Below are 16,804 nucleotides of genomic sequence, written 5' to 3'. Positions count from 1 at the left end.
TATTTCTACATATTAATTCAAAAAAAAATAATCTATAAATTGCGACGAACCGATAAATCAATACTTGAAGAAACCAAGCCAAAAAAAGAAAAAGGGACTACCTGAAATTCTGAGTATCTCCGACTGGTAGCAGGGCCCACCTGATCTGAATGGGGCTCCTTTGTTGGCAGCTATACCTGCGCAGCAGCAGATCGACCAGTTAGGATGCTTCCAGAATGTCTAGCAGGTGGTGGAGGGCAATCGGTATTAGGTGTAGCCGATTGGAAGGAATGCAGGTTCCGGAGGTGATGATCCAAGCGACTTGATGTGGTAACACGTGGAGTAGCAAGTGAGGTGGAAGCAGTAACAATAAAAATGCAGCAAAAGCAGAAGCAGAGGATAAGCAGAAAGGTACAGGAAGGCCTAAAAATGGGGACCACACATGAGGTTCGACATGGCTGTCAATTTTATGGCATTTTTGTGTGGGTAAGTAAGTTAAATTTTATAAAATTGCTCTCTGAAAAGTTGGATGCATTGATGTTCTTTTGAGTTAAACCGAAAAGCATGCAAATAAGAAATTAATTAGATGAAAAAAATAGGAAAATGACTTAGGCATGTAACATGTGCTAACTTACCGAAGATGGAATGTGGCCTTTTCTGGGGTTTATTTAACACAACAAAAACAAGGAGCCCTATAAACTCTTAGGCCTACTTAGAAAATCAGCAATTAAGCTATCCTAGCACATACTAGTAACTACAAAAAAATTAGGCTAAGATAGGGTCTACCTTTTCACATCCGCATTAAGCGAAACTATCTGTCATACTCTAGAACCAGATAAAGAGTGAATCTATTAAAAATAGGATTGTCAGTTCCCTCCAAATTTTAAGGAATGCATTTATCTGTCAAGTACCTAGGTGTTGACATGTTGGGTTTAACTACTGGGTACTATCTGGTACCAACATTGGTTTAAGTAATTTGCAACTATGGAGCAATCTATAACTTGAGGCCATGGTTTAGCAACAATAATTTACAAAAAAAAAAAAAACTGACAGACCAGATTGACATTAACATTCTTATCACTATTGATCCTTATGATTTGAACAAAATAAACAAATAGTTAATATGTGCTCAGTATTCATTAAAATCTAAAATAGGCCAAATTGACCTGCAAGGTAAAATCAATGCAAAATCAATGGCAGTTCCTAATTCTATTCAATCAACAAAACAATGAAACAATATCCCATATTATTATTTACTTTCCTCATCCAATAATGGTTTTCTTTGCGTTTCAGATCGGGTATGTTAGGAGGGACCATCTTAACGGTATCATATCTGTGTAGTATGTATATTTATGTATGATTTTTAAATAAATTATTTTATGAAACTATGGTTGCGATTTACTTTATCTTGGTAAAAAAAATTAGTAAATCAATTAATATATCTGTTGGAGATTAAACCTGTAACACACCCCTCCTTCCTGAAAAGGAAGTTTACCTGAAACTTGCAATGGAAATTCAATCCCTAATAAAGAAAAACTAATCTAACTAAATAACTAATAAAAGAAATCCTAACTTGAAAATACTTAATATAATACAACATTATAAGAACCCTCAAAATAACTACAAAGAAACGAATCTATTATAATAATTAATTTACGCTGACTTATAACTTAGATACTAACATTAGATTTGATCTTGAACGTTATTATCAGGTGGATGGGCCTTTAAATCTTTAGCATGCCAAACTCCACGACAACGGCCTGTCAAGTCCGAAACTTCGTAGGACCATGGAGAGAGAATTTTGCTGATCTTGTAGGGTCCAAGATATTTAGGCGCCAACTTTGAAGTAAAGTTTTTGGCAGCATTAGAGATAACATAATTTCTCTGCCATACCTCCTGACCAAGTTGAAAACGCTCATCGCGATGCCGTAAGTTATAACGCCTACTACGTTGCTCGCAAGCCCTTTTTAGTCTTTTCTGAACATCGACAAATACCTTTTCCAATGTTTTCGATCGCAAAGTTGGATCGGAATCATTAGGGTTAGATGGAGAAATTAAAGTCGGGGTGGGACACAGAAATCGAAGTTCTCTACCAAAAATTACAAAGTTTGGGGTTAGACCCGTAACTTCGTGTCTTGCTGATCGGATTGCACAACCTGCCTTAGCCAAAATTAGATCCCACGTCCTATGATCCTCATCAACATAGCTTGAGATTATGGTTTTTAGAACACGGTGGACACGCTCTACAGGGTTAGCCTGCGGGTGGTAATTAGCAGTATAACGTATTTGGATACCATACTCTTGCATTTTATTTTGGAAAGCCCCACTACGAAACTGAGGTCCATTGTCGGCAATGATTCTATCAGGGATTCCGTAAACCAAAAGTACATGGTCCTCGAGCCATTTTAATATACTGCTGGCGGTAGCCACTCGTAAAGGAAAGAAGAGAGGATACTTACTGAACAAATCATATACTGACAATACGAAGGAATATCCAGAACGAGAACGAGGCAAGGGACCCACAAGGTCTACACTGAGGATTTGCCAAGGTCTAGTCAGGGTTGGTTGTGGACTAAGAAGGTGGCCAGAAGAGACTTTTTGAAGAGGTTTAGTCCTTAAGCAAGTGTGACATCGGGCAATATACCTAGCTACGTCACACTTCATATTTGGCCAGTAATATTTCTGTGAAATACGGGAAAGAGTCTTAAACACTCCAAGATGACCACAGGTGGGAGGATCGTGATGTGCCTTTATGACATCAGATCGTTGATTTCGTGGTACAATCTGCAACCAAGCATCGTCAGGATTATCTAAAGCGGGGTATTTTGACTTAGTGCGCTTATAGAGCTTATTATTAGAAATCCACCATAGTGGGTACTTAGATGGTTGCTCTTTAACGCGTTTTAGCATGCGGGAATACCACTTGTCGATCAGGAAAGAAGAATCGTTCGTTGACATGTCATTCAGAGGTGCTACCTCATCTACCACTGGTACCGAACGAGATAATGCATCGGGGACGATGTTGTCTTTACCCTTACGATGAACTATGTCAAAATCGTACTGTTGTAGCCTTACAGCCCATCGAGCAATGCGACCAACAGGATCTTTGATTGAATTAAGCCACTTCAGACTATAGTGGTCAGTTACCACTGTAAAATGGCTACCTTCCACATATGGTCTGAGTTTTTCGATGGCGAAAATGACAGCCAAACATTCCTTTTCTGTTGTGCTATACCGACGCTCGTTTTTGGTAAGAGACCTACTTAGGAAACAAATAGCGTGCTCTTCGTCACCTTGAACCTGATAAAGGACAGCTCCAAGTCCAAAATCGGAAGCGTCACATTGGATAATAAAAGGAAGATCAAAATCTGGACATGATAAAACCGGTGCGCTGACCAGTTTCTCTTTAATAGTATTAAAAGCATTTTCACATTCAGGACTCCATACAAACTTTACGTTCTTCATGGTCAATGAGGTCAAGGGAGATACTATCGTGGAAAAATTAGGGACAAACCTCCGATACCAAGATGCGAGTCCAACAATTCTTCTAATATCAGTAACAGTCTTGGGGGTTGGTATACGCAGAATAGCCTCAATCTTATCGGGGTCCACTAGTAGACCGGAAGAATTAACAATGTACCCCAAATATTTTAACTCGGATTTACAAAAGGTACACTTCTCTCTGTTAAGAGTTAGACCTGCCTTAACGATCCTCTGTATGACCTCACGTAAAACACGAATATGTTCCTCGAACGACGGGGTGGAAATGATTACGTCGTCAAGATAGACGAAGACGTATGGCTCCAAGTCAACACCAATAACAGAATCGATCAGTCTTTGCCACACTGCAGGGGCATTAGTCAACCCAAAGGGCATACGGGTAAATTGGAAAAGTCCTCTAGTAGGGACTGTAAATGCAGTAAGAGGGCGAGATTCTGGTGCAATAGGTTTTTGCCAATACGCGGACTTAATATCCAACGTACTAAGGAACTTGGCATCTCTTAATTTATCTAAAGTGGCAGAAACAAAAGGTATGGGATAACTGTCTTTGATGGTCACACGATTTAAAGCGCGATAATCGACACAAAAACGCCATTCGCCAGTTTTTTTCTTAACCATTACTATTGGAGATGACCAGGGTGAAATAGATGGTTCCACAATACCATTGGCAATCATTTGTTCCAATTCAGTATTGACATCCTTTTGAAGGGCACGGGAAAGAGGATAATAGCGCTGTTTGATAGGTGCTGAATTTGTCCTGATTTCTAGCTTGACCAAATTAGTACAACCCAATGTTGAACTCATGTTGGAAAAGACATCCTCGATAAGTCGATCGAGAGTTCCTTTTTGTGTTGGAGTCAGAGTATCAACGGATTGAATTGCGGCAGTTTCGTGACAGTAGTATGGAGCAACATCTTTGAAATGCCATTCCCCAGTGTTAAGGTCAGGTATGATCCCCATACGAGTCCAAAAATCAATACCTAAGATCAAGGAATGGGGTAGGGAGGGAACAACCAAAACATCCATAAGGACTACGCGAGTGCGAAGCCTCATAGGTAAGGTCACAATTCCTTTTATTGAACATTGTTGTCCATTGGCTACAGTGCACTCAGTGGCCCCAGATTGTTTAAGGTTGCAATAAGTAGACAAAACAGACCATCCGGCAGAACCAATAATAGTTCGAGATGCTCCACTATCAAGTAAACCTAATAGTGATTTTCCAAAAATGTCTATGTGCAGATAAGGACGCTCATCACTTTTGGCATGTGCCAAGACGAAATCAAGGACGGCAGAAGTACGAACATGTTTGGATAGACTAATAGCCGATTGCGATTCAAAAGATAGGCAAGAGGGACGGCCTATGCTCTTGCCGATGTCTCGTTTTTTGAGCATGTTGGACAAGTCTTTGCACTAACGTCTCTCTTTCCGCATCGGAAACAAAAGAACGTTTTGGGCTTAGAACATTTACGAAAACGATGTCCGCTGTCACCGCAATTCCAGCAGGTTACAACAGAAGAAACTGCATCTATAGAAGTTGAATAAGCCGAATGATTATTAGGAATAATCGGCTTAACATCACTAGGCTCTGAATAAGACTCAATTGACGCTACATGATGACTGGGTTTTCTGTAGGCAAGTTCAGGTTCTAATAGCTGTCTAATGTTTGTGGGGGGTGGGACAAATCTCTGCACTCTGGCTTCGGTCTCTTCAATTGCTCGACTTAACCTAGTCAACTCGTGAAGATCATGGATTTCATGGATAGCAAGCCTACTTTGAATATAAGGAAGTAAATTTCGACGAATAAGGTTAAGTTTGACTGATTTGGAGGGACTTTCTGAAAGTTTTCGAAATAGACTCTCCATTGCGACAATAAACGTAAGGACGCGTTCTTGTGATCCTTGGGTGCGCCTACGTATTTCATCCCACAAACCATATTCATAGTCATAAGGCCGAAAGGAATCTTTCAATTTAGTTACTAAATCATCCCAACTGGCAAATTTATTGGTACGATACCAAAGAAGGGCATCGCCAGTAAACAACTCTGGTGCAGACCGGAGTAACTGCTCCTTAAGTACACCTCGAGATAAACGTATTTCCTCAACTCTCTCTAGAAAGTCGTTAACACTAGTCTGTCCATTAAACTTAATATTCCATCGAAACACATCATGTGTATGGTATGAGGGATGCGATAGTTGTCTCGGCTCACGCCCGTAAGTTCGATTCGATGTGTCCGTCGGAGAAAAATTTACTTCTTCCAAATGACGAACTAAGTCGTTGATTGGTATGGACTGGGACAAGTTGTCTCCATGAGCTGTGGAGTTTGCTGGAGGAGATGCATGAACCACGGGGGGTCCAAAACGAACCTGTGATTGACGACTCATTGATTGAGACTCATTTTCTGAACTCACTGGATAACAGTTAATTTGACTTACAGGAGGTTGTGATATAGGATTCGAAGATATTGAGGACTTTGAATTAAGTTCATTTCCGGAAGACTGAAAGACTCTGGATCCGTCGCGCTGCATGAAACGACCATAGGAAGGTCTTGACTCAGATGTACTTGACGTTCTCTGCTGAGGATTAAAATAAGGACAACTGCTTTGAGCAAGCTCCAATAAATCCTGGAGTGGAGGTCTAGACTGTTGTGTCAAAGACGGATTAGAAGTAGTCCCATAGGGTACTGCATCGCTATGAGATTCAATCTGAGGCAACTCCCTATTAATAGCTGAATGTGCAAAGGACGTAGAAGTACCAGACTGGAAATTATTCAAATGGTTCGACTGCTCTGCAACCTGGCATTGTGAAGTCGATGCGGCAGCAACATTGGAATTAACACGTTCCGCTTCAAGTTCTTCAACAGGTGTAGATTCCTCATCACTCAAAACAATTAAGTCATTTGAAACTACTAAGTTGTCTCCTGTATTTAAGGATTCATGGGATTCGTGAGATGGAGTGGCTCCTGTTACGGTAATAGCTGGTGGTTTGTTGGCATAAGAGCAAGAAGGCATGATACCTTGAGAAGCAAGATTAAGATCACCAAAAAGTTTAGTGCATGAACTTACAATCTCATTTTTTAAAACCGACTCTACTTCTGACACAGCATGGACTCGATTGATACGCTGGTACAAATGCAACAAGAGGGTATTAATCCGTTTGGATTCTCCATCACAATAATCCTTTCCGAGAGTCTTAATATCCCGTTCAATAGATATTAATTTACTACGACAAAGGCAAAGCTCACTATCCGTGTCGAAGGCAGTGGAACTAGGAGGATCAATGTGTTTCTCCCGTTCCAACCGCAAGGACTCACGAAGACTGGTCCGTTTCTGAGCGAAAGAACCGGTTAATGGGAGACCTCGAATGTGTAACTCATATTTTAGTTCCTCACCACCTAGATAATTAACATCCATTTCAAATGTCAAAATAGAGGGACAAAAAAATATATATATTTATAGATATATTATATATAATTTAATAACGTTAATTAAATAAATAAGCTAAAAAAAAAAATTAAAAGGAAAATATGATTAAGTATCCAAAGGACACCCCCCACCCTTTCCTAAGAAAAAAAAAAAAAAAAAAAAAAGAAAGTAATGCATGCTAGTCGATGCGGCAGCAACATTGGAATTAACACGTTCCGGTTCAAGTTCTTCAACAGGTGTAGATTCCTCATCACTCAAAACAATTAAGTCATTTGAAACTACTAAGTTGTCTCCTGTATTTAAGGATTCATGGGATTCGTGAGATGGAGTGGCTCCTGTTACGGTAATAGCTGGTGGTTTGTTGGCATAAGAGCAAGAAGGCATGATACCTTGAGAAGCAAGATTAAGATCACCAAAAAGTTTAGTGCATGAACTTACAATCTCATTTTTTAAAACCGACTCTACTTCTGACACAGCATGGACTCGATTGATACGCTGGTACAAATGCAACAAGAGGGTATTAATCCGTTTGGATTCTCCATCACAATAATCCTTTCCGAGAGTCTTAATATCCCGTGTAACTCATATTTTAGTTCCTCACCACCTAGATAATTAACATCCATTTCAAATGTCAAAATAGAGGGACAAAAAAATATATATATTTATAGATATATTATATATAATTTAATAACGTTAATTAAATAAATAAGCTAAAAAAAAAAATTAAAAGGAAAATATGATTAAGTATCCAAAGGACACCCCCACCCTTTCCTAAGAAAAAAAAAAAAAAAAAAAGGAAACAAAGTCCAACAGCAAATACACTACGTATAAGAGCAGTTAAGACTATAGTTATATTTATCATTCAGACCTACTAATAAGAAGTAAGAATAGTCACGTACTTCAAAAAAAAATAAATAAATAAATAAATAAATAAACCAAAAGAAGTCTTAAAAATCAATCAAAGGTAATACCAGTAAATAAGCTTATTATACACACTTACTACAGTACTGCGCATGAACAGATTTAAAAAAAAATCAAAGAAAAAAAATATAAAAAAAAACAAAATATTTAAAAACTTTTCGATTATGTTAATCACTCATAATTACTTCAACAAATAGATGTTCGCATTAAAAAAATTACATAATCAAAGTTCCAACAATTTATCTAAAGCAAATCAAACTATAATAAAAGAAAATATATATCTCTATGATACTTTATAAAGTACTACTTCTTCTCGACAATACCTCTATTCAAGAATTTAAAAAAAATATTTTTCCTTTTCTTCCCTTTTCTTTCTTTTTCCTTTCCCTTTCTTTTTTCTTTTTTCTTTCCCTTTCTTTTTTCCGTCTTATGGAGTTCCCTCTCTTAATATGACGGATGTTCTGGAGGGCAAAGTCTGGCCCTTGGGTGCTGTTGTCAGGAAGTTTTTAAACCGAAAGCGCCAACATTACAACAAAAGAAAGTAATGCATGCTAGTGAACTTTATAATTTTAATTTTAATGTTATACTTCATCTTAATATTCAATCTCTACGTTCTAAGGTCCCAGAGCTTGAGGCATACCTCGAATCGAACCTCAATATTAATATCCTTTGTTTCAATGAGCACTGGCTGTCTGAGGCGGAAATTGGTGTAACCCATATACACGGATTTAATCTTGTTTCCAAATTTTGCAGGATAAACAGAAATCATGGCGGGGTATGCATATATGTGCGTGATGGATTAAATTGTGAGTCTGTCAGTATTCTGCCCCAAGGAGTAGCATGTGAGATGGATTTTGAGATTGCGGGGATCCAACATGGTGAGTTTCTCATATTTACTATCTACAGATCTCCACTGGGCGATCTCGACAATTTTCTCAGTTGTCTGGAGGGTTTTCTTGCTAGCTTAACAATTAACAAAAAATATGTCATCACTGGTGACTTTAATGTTAAGTTTAATCTAAACCAGAGACAGTCGAGGAGGGTTGTTGATTTGTTTTCTTGCTTTGGGCTTTATCCAGTTGCTAGAGGTGCTACGAGGGGTTCGAATTGTCTGGATAATATTTTTACAACTGTCTCCAGTTCCAATTGTAATGCTAATATTTGTGATCCATCATTGTCTGATCACTTGGGAATTGTGTTTCAATTTAAACAGAGCATCCCCGTTCGAGGTGACGCTGTTCGTATATGTTACCGCCCTATAACAGATTGGGGGTTGTTAAATTATTATAATGCGGTGGAGAACTTTGATTGGGACCTCATAGGCAATACTGGTGATGTTGATATCTCTTTTAATTCTTTTGTTAAATCTCTGAGCGAGGCTTACTTAATGTGTTTTCCACTGAAGTCAAAATCAGCGAATACCGCCAGGCGCTCAGCTGCTTCTAAGTGGTTTGGTGAGTCTCTCAGGGAAATGAGAGAACGGCTCTGTTTCTTAAGACGGGCTAGTCAACAATACCCCAATTTGATATCAAGTGATACTATCCGCACCTACCGTATCAAATACCGGCTTGAAATTCAGACAAGGAAGAGAAAGGTCAATGACAACTTCATTAGCCAGTCAAGTAACCCTGTCCGGGCAATGTGGAGGGTAATTACAGCTCTGAACCCTAGCGTAAAGGAATCGGAGCTGAGTGATATTAATGCCAGCCATTTTAATGAATCTTTCGTGAATGTTCCTGCCAAACTAAAAGAGACTCCTTTAGCTTATTTGACTGGCCCTTGCGGACCCGGCTTTTCCTTTGCTGAAGTTACTTTCATCCAGGTCCGTCAGGTGATTGATGGCATGAAGAATAGTGCAAGCAATGATCCATATGATTTGAATATCAGACTCATAAAGACTATTAAGAATTTAATTATTGTTCCCCTGACCAAACTAATCAACCTGGCTATCTTTGAGGGCACATTTCCATCCTGTCTTAAAATTGCTAAGGTCATTCCTATTCACAAGAAGGGTTCAAAAGTGGATGTTGAAAACTACCGTCCTATTTCTCTGGTGCCTATCATTGGAAAGATTTTTGAGTCTTTACTCAAGACTCAAATAGAGGAGTATTTTGAACAAAACTCTTTATTTTATGTGAACCAACATGGGTTTAGAAAGAAACACTCCACCACTGGTGCGGTCCAGAACCTGTGTGACGCGGTGCTTGACGGATTTGAAAGTGCTTTGTACTCCCAAGCCTCATTTTACGATTTATCTAGGGCTTTTGATTGTGTGGAGCATAATATTCTTCTTCAAAAGCTCAACCACTACAAATTTTGTTCGAGAAGTCTGTCACTGCTACAGTCCTACTTGAGTGACCGAAGTCAGTTTGTTTGTTTTGGAAGATGTAGGTCTCAGAGTTTATCGATTGAGCATGGAGTGCCTCAGGGATCCGTTCTCGGGCCTATCCTGTTTCTTATATTTGTTAATGACCTACCAACTTGTCACCCTGATTGCACTTTCTATTTGTATGCTGATGATACTACATCCCTGTGTACTAATAGGAGTTGCGCAAACATTTCGCTCAGGGCTCAAGAATCTTGTTCTCAGTTTAGAGACTGGGCCGTTTCCAATAGATTGTGCTTAAATGAGTCCAAAACTCAAAATATAATTTTTTCCCTTCGGGACGTTGATTCCCAGCAACAATCTTTAGGTGTGTCTGTGGATTTTCTGGGTGTTAGATTGGATAGTGGTTTGACGTGGCAAGGTCACATAGATGAATTGTCAACCAAATTATCAAGGTGTACTTTCCTGATTCGCAATTTGTCTGGGTCTGTCTCCGCAGGTACTCTCAGGACAGCTTACTTTGGATATTTTCACTCTCTAATGACGTATAACTTACTAAACTGGGGTCATTCAGCGCATATGCCCAGGATTTTTGCATTGCAACGTCGATGTCTGCGAGTGATTGCGCAGATTGGATACAGGGATTGTTGTAGGGTCCACTTCAGGCTTCTGAGAGTTCTCACCTTACCAAGCGCCTTCATACTTCTGTGCCTTGTATTCATTAGGGAAAACCTACCCAGGTTTGCGACTCATGCTAGCACTCACAGTCATGACACCAGAAATAGCGGCTCCTTGGTGGCACCATTTAGGAGACTCGAGCGTACCCGTAATGGCGTGTCTTATTATGGAATTAAGTTCTTTAATGTCCTGCCGGTCTCCGTTAAGGATTTGCCTCTTAATGCTTATAAGACAAGGGTAAAACATTTTTTAGTCACCAATGCTTTTTATTCATTTGAGGAATTCCTGAGCTCAAATTTCAGTGCTATTGCATAGGCTGGGTCTCTTGACTTTTAGTGTTAAGTGTTTTTAAGCATTACTTTTTAGGCTTATATGTGTTTTATTTTTGTTCTTAGGTAAAACGAATTTTACAGTTTAATACTTTTTTGGAGTTATATTTTTGACTGACTTGTGTAAAAGCTTTATAGTTTTTGGCATGAATAAATAAATAAATTAAAAAATTAAAATTAAATTTCACCTTCACACCACCCTGTAATCCTATAACACTTGAATCATTTATCCTTCCCCACAACACCTGAAGATATTTCCTTGGTTTTTGGTAATTGGTCACCAACCCAAATAAAATTTGATAATTCTCTTTTTTTTTAAAATGAGAAGAAACACTGAACTGATGAAAACGTCAAAAAAATAAGAATGGTAAAGTCAACCTTCTAAAACAACTAATCAAAATTAACTGCTAATGTTTAATATAATCAAAAGTTATCAGAAAAAAAAAATTGGTAAAGCATGAACTGACACGTTAGGCGCCAAATTTATTGCACTGTTTCTCGCACAATGCCTAAATGTGGGTTCCAGGGTTATGATTATTAGCCTTTATTAGGGCACGCAAAGAAAACGCAGCTTTATATCGTTAAACCCAGCTTTAGTATTGAAAGATAAATCAATGTCATAATTGACAACTAATTTAATCTATAACCTCAATTCAAAAAAAATAAATACAAGACAGTAATGGTTTAATACTTAAGTTATGATTATGAAATTTAAAATTATGAGAAAGAAAATAAAGTATAATTTAGCACTTAATACTTATTCAATTGTACATCTGACAATACCTCGCATATACGTATATACTCAGTTCCCAATTTCAAATCAAATCAGTGATGGTGGTTATATAAACAATTTTACTAAATTGAATTTAAAATCTCTGATTATTTCTACATATTAATTCAAAAAAAAAAATAATCTATAAATTGCGACGAACCGATAAATCAATACTTGAAGAAACCAAGCCAAAAAAAGAAAAAGGGACTACCTGAAATTCTGAGTATCTCCGACTGGTAGCAGGGCCCACCTGATCTGAATGGGGCTCTTTTGTTGGCAGCTATACGTTTGGGTCAAAAGAGGCAGCAGCAGATCGACCAGTTAGGATGCTTCCAGAATGTCTAGCAGGTAGTGGAGGGCAATCGGTATTAGGTGTAGCCGATTGGAAGGAATGCAGGTTCCGGAGGTGATGATCCAAGTGACTTGATGTGGTAACACGTGGAGTAGCAAGTGAGGTGGAAGCAGTAACAATAAAAATGCAGCAAAAGCAGAAGCAGAGGATAAGCAGAAAGGTACAGGAAGGCCTAAAAATGGGGACCACACATGAGGTTCGACATGGCTGTCAATTTTATGGCATTTTTGTGTGGGTAAGTAAGTTAAATTTTATAAAATTGCTCTCTAAAAAGTTGGATGCATTGATGTTCTTTTGAGTTAAACCGAAAAGCATGCAAATAAGAAATTAATTAGATGAAAAAAATAGGAAAATGACTTAGGCATGTAACATGTGCTAACTTACCGAAGATGGAATGTGGCCTTTTCTGGGGTTTATTTAACACAACAAAAACAAGGAGCCCTATAAACTCTTAGGCCTACTTAGAAAATCAGCAATTAAGCTATCCTAGCACATACTAGTAACTACAAAAAAATTAGGCTAAGATAGGGTCTACCTTTTCACATCCGCATTAAGCGAAACTATCTGTCATACTCTAGAACCAGATAAAGAATGAATCTATTAAAAATAGGATTGTCAGTTCCCTCCAAATTTTAAGGAATGCATTTATCTGTCAAGTACCTAGGTGTTGACATGTTGGGTTTAACTACTGGGTACTATCTGGTACCAACATTGGTTTAAGTAATTTGCAACTATGGAGCAATCTATAACTTGAGGCCATGGTTTAGCAACAATAATTTACAAAAAAAAAAAACTGACAGACCAGATTGACATTAACATTCTTATCACTATTGATCCTTATGATTTGAACAAAATAAACAAATAGTTAATATGTGCTCAGTATTCATTAAAATCTAAAATAGGCCAAATTGACCTGCAAGGTAAAATCAATGCAAAATCAATGGCAGTTCCTAATTCTATTCAATCAACAAAACAATGAAACAATATCCCATATTATTATTTACTTTCCTCATCCAATAATGGTTTTCCTTGCGTTTCGGATCGGGTATGTTAGGAGGGACCATCTTAACGGTATCATATCTGTGTAGTATGTATATTTATGTATGATTTTTAAATAAATTATTTTATGAAACTATGGTTGCGATTTACTTTATCTTGGTAAAAAAAATTAGTAAATCAATTAATATATCTGTTGGAGATTAAACCTGTAACAAGCCAAATGATATTTTTTACGGTTTGAACACCACCAGAATTAAGAAAATATAATAAATAATAGCGTTAACGATTGTTCCGATCTAATTTTAATTTAATTTTTAGATATAATTTGATTAACCCTAAATGATTTTTAAAAATAATTTTATATATTGTGTTTTAAAAAAATAGTCATATCTCACTCTATTTCGGTTATTAATTATTCAAATATAATTTAAAATTAATATTTAGGTTATCAAGATGACTCAAATGATCCTTTTTAAGTTTTGGACATAACCAGAATAAAGAAAATCGATTACTATTACCTATAGCTATTGTCCCGATATGATTTCAATTTAATTTTTAGATATAATTTGTTTAACTTTAAGTAATTTTTTTAAATATTTTAATGTATTGTGTTTAAAAAAATAGTCATATCCCACTCAATTACGGTTATCTATTATTCAAATTTATTTTAAAATTATTATTTAGGTTACACAAGATGGCCCAAATGATCCTTTTTAAGTTTTGGACATAACCAGGGTTTAGAAAATAGAACAATTAATCATTATAGCATTGTCCGATTTGATTCCAATTTAATTTTTGAAGGTTATTTGATATACTGTAAATTATTTTTAAAATTTATCTTATGAATTGTTTTATAAAAAAATAATCATATCTCACTCTATTACTGTTATCTATTATTCGAATATAAATTAAATTTACTATTTCGCATATACAAGATAGCCAAATGATGTTTTTTACGGTTTGAACACAACCAGAACTAAGAAAATATAATAACTAATAGCGGTAACTATTGTTTCGATTTAATTTTAAATCAATTTTTAGATATAATTTGATTAACCCTAAATGATTTTTAAAAATATTTTGATGTATTGTGTTTAAAGAAAAAAGTCATATCTCACTCAATTACGGTTATCTATTATTCAAATTTATTTTAAAATTAATATTTAGGTTATACAAGATGACCCAAATGATCCTTTTTAAGTTTTGGACATAACCAGGGTTAAGAAAGTAGAACAGTTAATCATTATAGCATTGCCCGATTTGATTCCAATTTAATTTTTAAAGTTCATTTGATGTACTGTAAATTAGTTTTAAAATTTTTCTTATAAATTGTTTTTTTAAAAAATAATCATATCTCACTCTATTACTGTTATTTATTATTCGAATGTAATTTAAATTTACTATTTCGCATATACAAGATAGCCAAATGATGTTTTTTACGGTTTAAACACAACCAGAATTAAGAAAATATAATAAATAATAGCGTTAACGATTGTTCCGATTTAATTTTTAGATATAATATGATTAACCCTAAATGATTTTTAAAAATATTTTGATGTATTGTGTTTAAAGAAAAAAGTCATATCTCACTCAATTACGGTTATCTATTATTCAAATTTATTTTAAAATTAATATTTAGGTTATACAAGATGACCCAAATGATCCTTTTTAAGTTTTGGACATAACCAGGGTTAAGAAAGTAGAACAGTTAATCATTATAGCATGGCCCGATTTGATTCCAATTTAATTTTTGAAGTTTATTTAATGTAGTGTAAATTATTTTTAAAATTTTTCTTATGAATTGTTTTTTTAAAAAAAATAATCATATCTCACTCTATTACTGTTATCTACTATTCGAATGTAATTTAAATTTACTATTTCGCATATACAAGATGACCCAAATGATCCTTTTTAAGTTTTGGACATAACGAGGATTAACAAAATATAACAATTAATCATTATAGCATTGTCCGATTTGATTACAATTTAATTTTTGAAGTTTATTTAATGTAGTGTAAATTATTTTTAAAATTTTTCTTATGAATTGTTTTTTAAAAAAAATAATCATATCTCACTCTATTACTGTTATCTACTATTCGAATGTAATTTAAATTTACTATTTCGCATATACAAGATGACCCAAATGATCCTTTTTAAGTTTTGGACATAACGAGGATTAACAAAATATAACAATTAATCATTATAGCATTGTCCGATTTGATTACAATTTAATTTTTGAAGTTCATTTGATGTACTGTAAATTATTTTTTAAATTCTTCTAATGAATTGTTTTTTAAAAAAAAAATTTTTGTTTAGTTTTGATGTATTTTGTTTAAAAAAATAGTCATATCTCACTCAATTACGATTATCTATTATTCAAATAAAATTTAAAATTAATATTTATGTTATACAAGATGACTGAAATGATTCTTTTTATGTTTTGGACATAACCAGGATAAAGCAAATCGATTACTATTACCTATAGCTATTGTTCCGATATGATTTAATTTTAATTTTTAGATATAATTTGTTTAACACTAAATAATTTTTTAAAATATTTTGATGTATTGTGTTTCAAAAAAATAGTCATATCTCACTCAATTACGGTTATCTATTATTCAAATTTATTTTAAAATTGATATTTAGGTTATACAAGATGACCCAAATGATTCTTTTTAAGTTTTGGACATAACCAGGGTTAAGAAAGTAGAACAGTTAATCATTATAGCATTGCCCGATTTGATTCCAATTTAATTTTTAAAGTTCATTTGATGTACTGTAAATTATTTTTAAAATTTTTCTTATGAATTGTTTTTTAAGAAAATAGTCATATCTCACTCTATTACTGTTATCTATTATTCGAATGTAATTTAAATTTACTATTTCGCATATACAAGATAGCCAAATGAAGTTTTTTACGGTTTGAACACAACCAGAATTAAGAAAATATAATAAATATTAGCGTTAACGATTGTTCCGATTTAATTTTTAGATATAATTTGATTAACCCTAAATGATTTTTAAAAATATTTTGATGTATTGTGTTGAAATGATCCTTTTTAAGTTTTGGACATAACCAGGGTTAAGAAAGTAGAACAGTTAATCATTATAGCATTGCCCGATTTAATTCCAATTTAATTTTTAAAGTTCATTTGATGTACTGTAAATTAGTTTTAAAATTTTTCTTATAAATTGTTATTTTAAAAAATAATCATATCTCACTCTATTACTGTTATCTATTATTCGAATGTAATTTAAATTTACTATTTCGCATATACAAGATAGCCAAATGATGTTTTTTACGGTTTAAACACAACCAGAATTAAGAAAATATAATAAATAATAGCGTTAACGATTGTTCCGATTTAATTTTTAGATATAATATGATTAATCCTAAATGATTTTTAAAAATATTTTGATGTATTGTGTTTAAAAAAAATAGTCATATCTCACTCAATTACGGTTATCTATTATTCAAATTTATTTTAAAATTAATATTTAGGTTATACAAGATGACCCAAATGA

At 34.8% G+C, this 16,804-nt stretch overlaps 1 long non-coding RNA gene across 1 annotated transcript; it reads left to right on the top strand.

The window, feature by feature from the left end:
• Window positions 1-322: 322 nt before the first annotated feature.
• Window positions 323-1,367, top strand: LOC126735851 (uncharacterized). The gene is made up of 2 exons (XR_007660527.1): window positions 323-465; window positions 1,273-1,367. It is a non-coding gene; the product is annotated as an uncharacterized LOC126735851 (long non-coding RNA).
• Window positions 1,368-16,804: the final 15,437 nt, after the last annotated feature.

Source organism: Anthonomus grandis, chromosome 5, assembly GCF_022605725.1.
Source record: "Anthonomus grandis grandis chromosome 5, icAntGran1.3, whole genome shotgun sequence".
NCBI lineage: Eukaryota > Metazoa > Arthropoda > Insecta > Coleoptera > Curculionidae > Anthonomus > Anthonomus grandis.
Note: the sequence above shows the minus strand (reverse complement) of the source record. Positions and strands in the feature narration are given on the sequence as shown.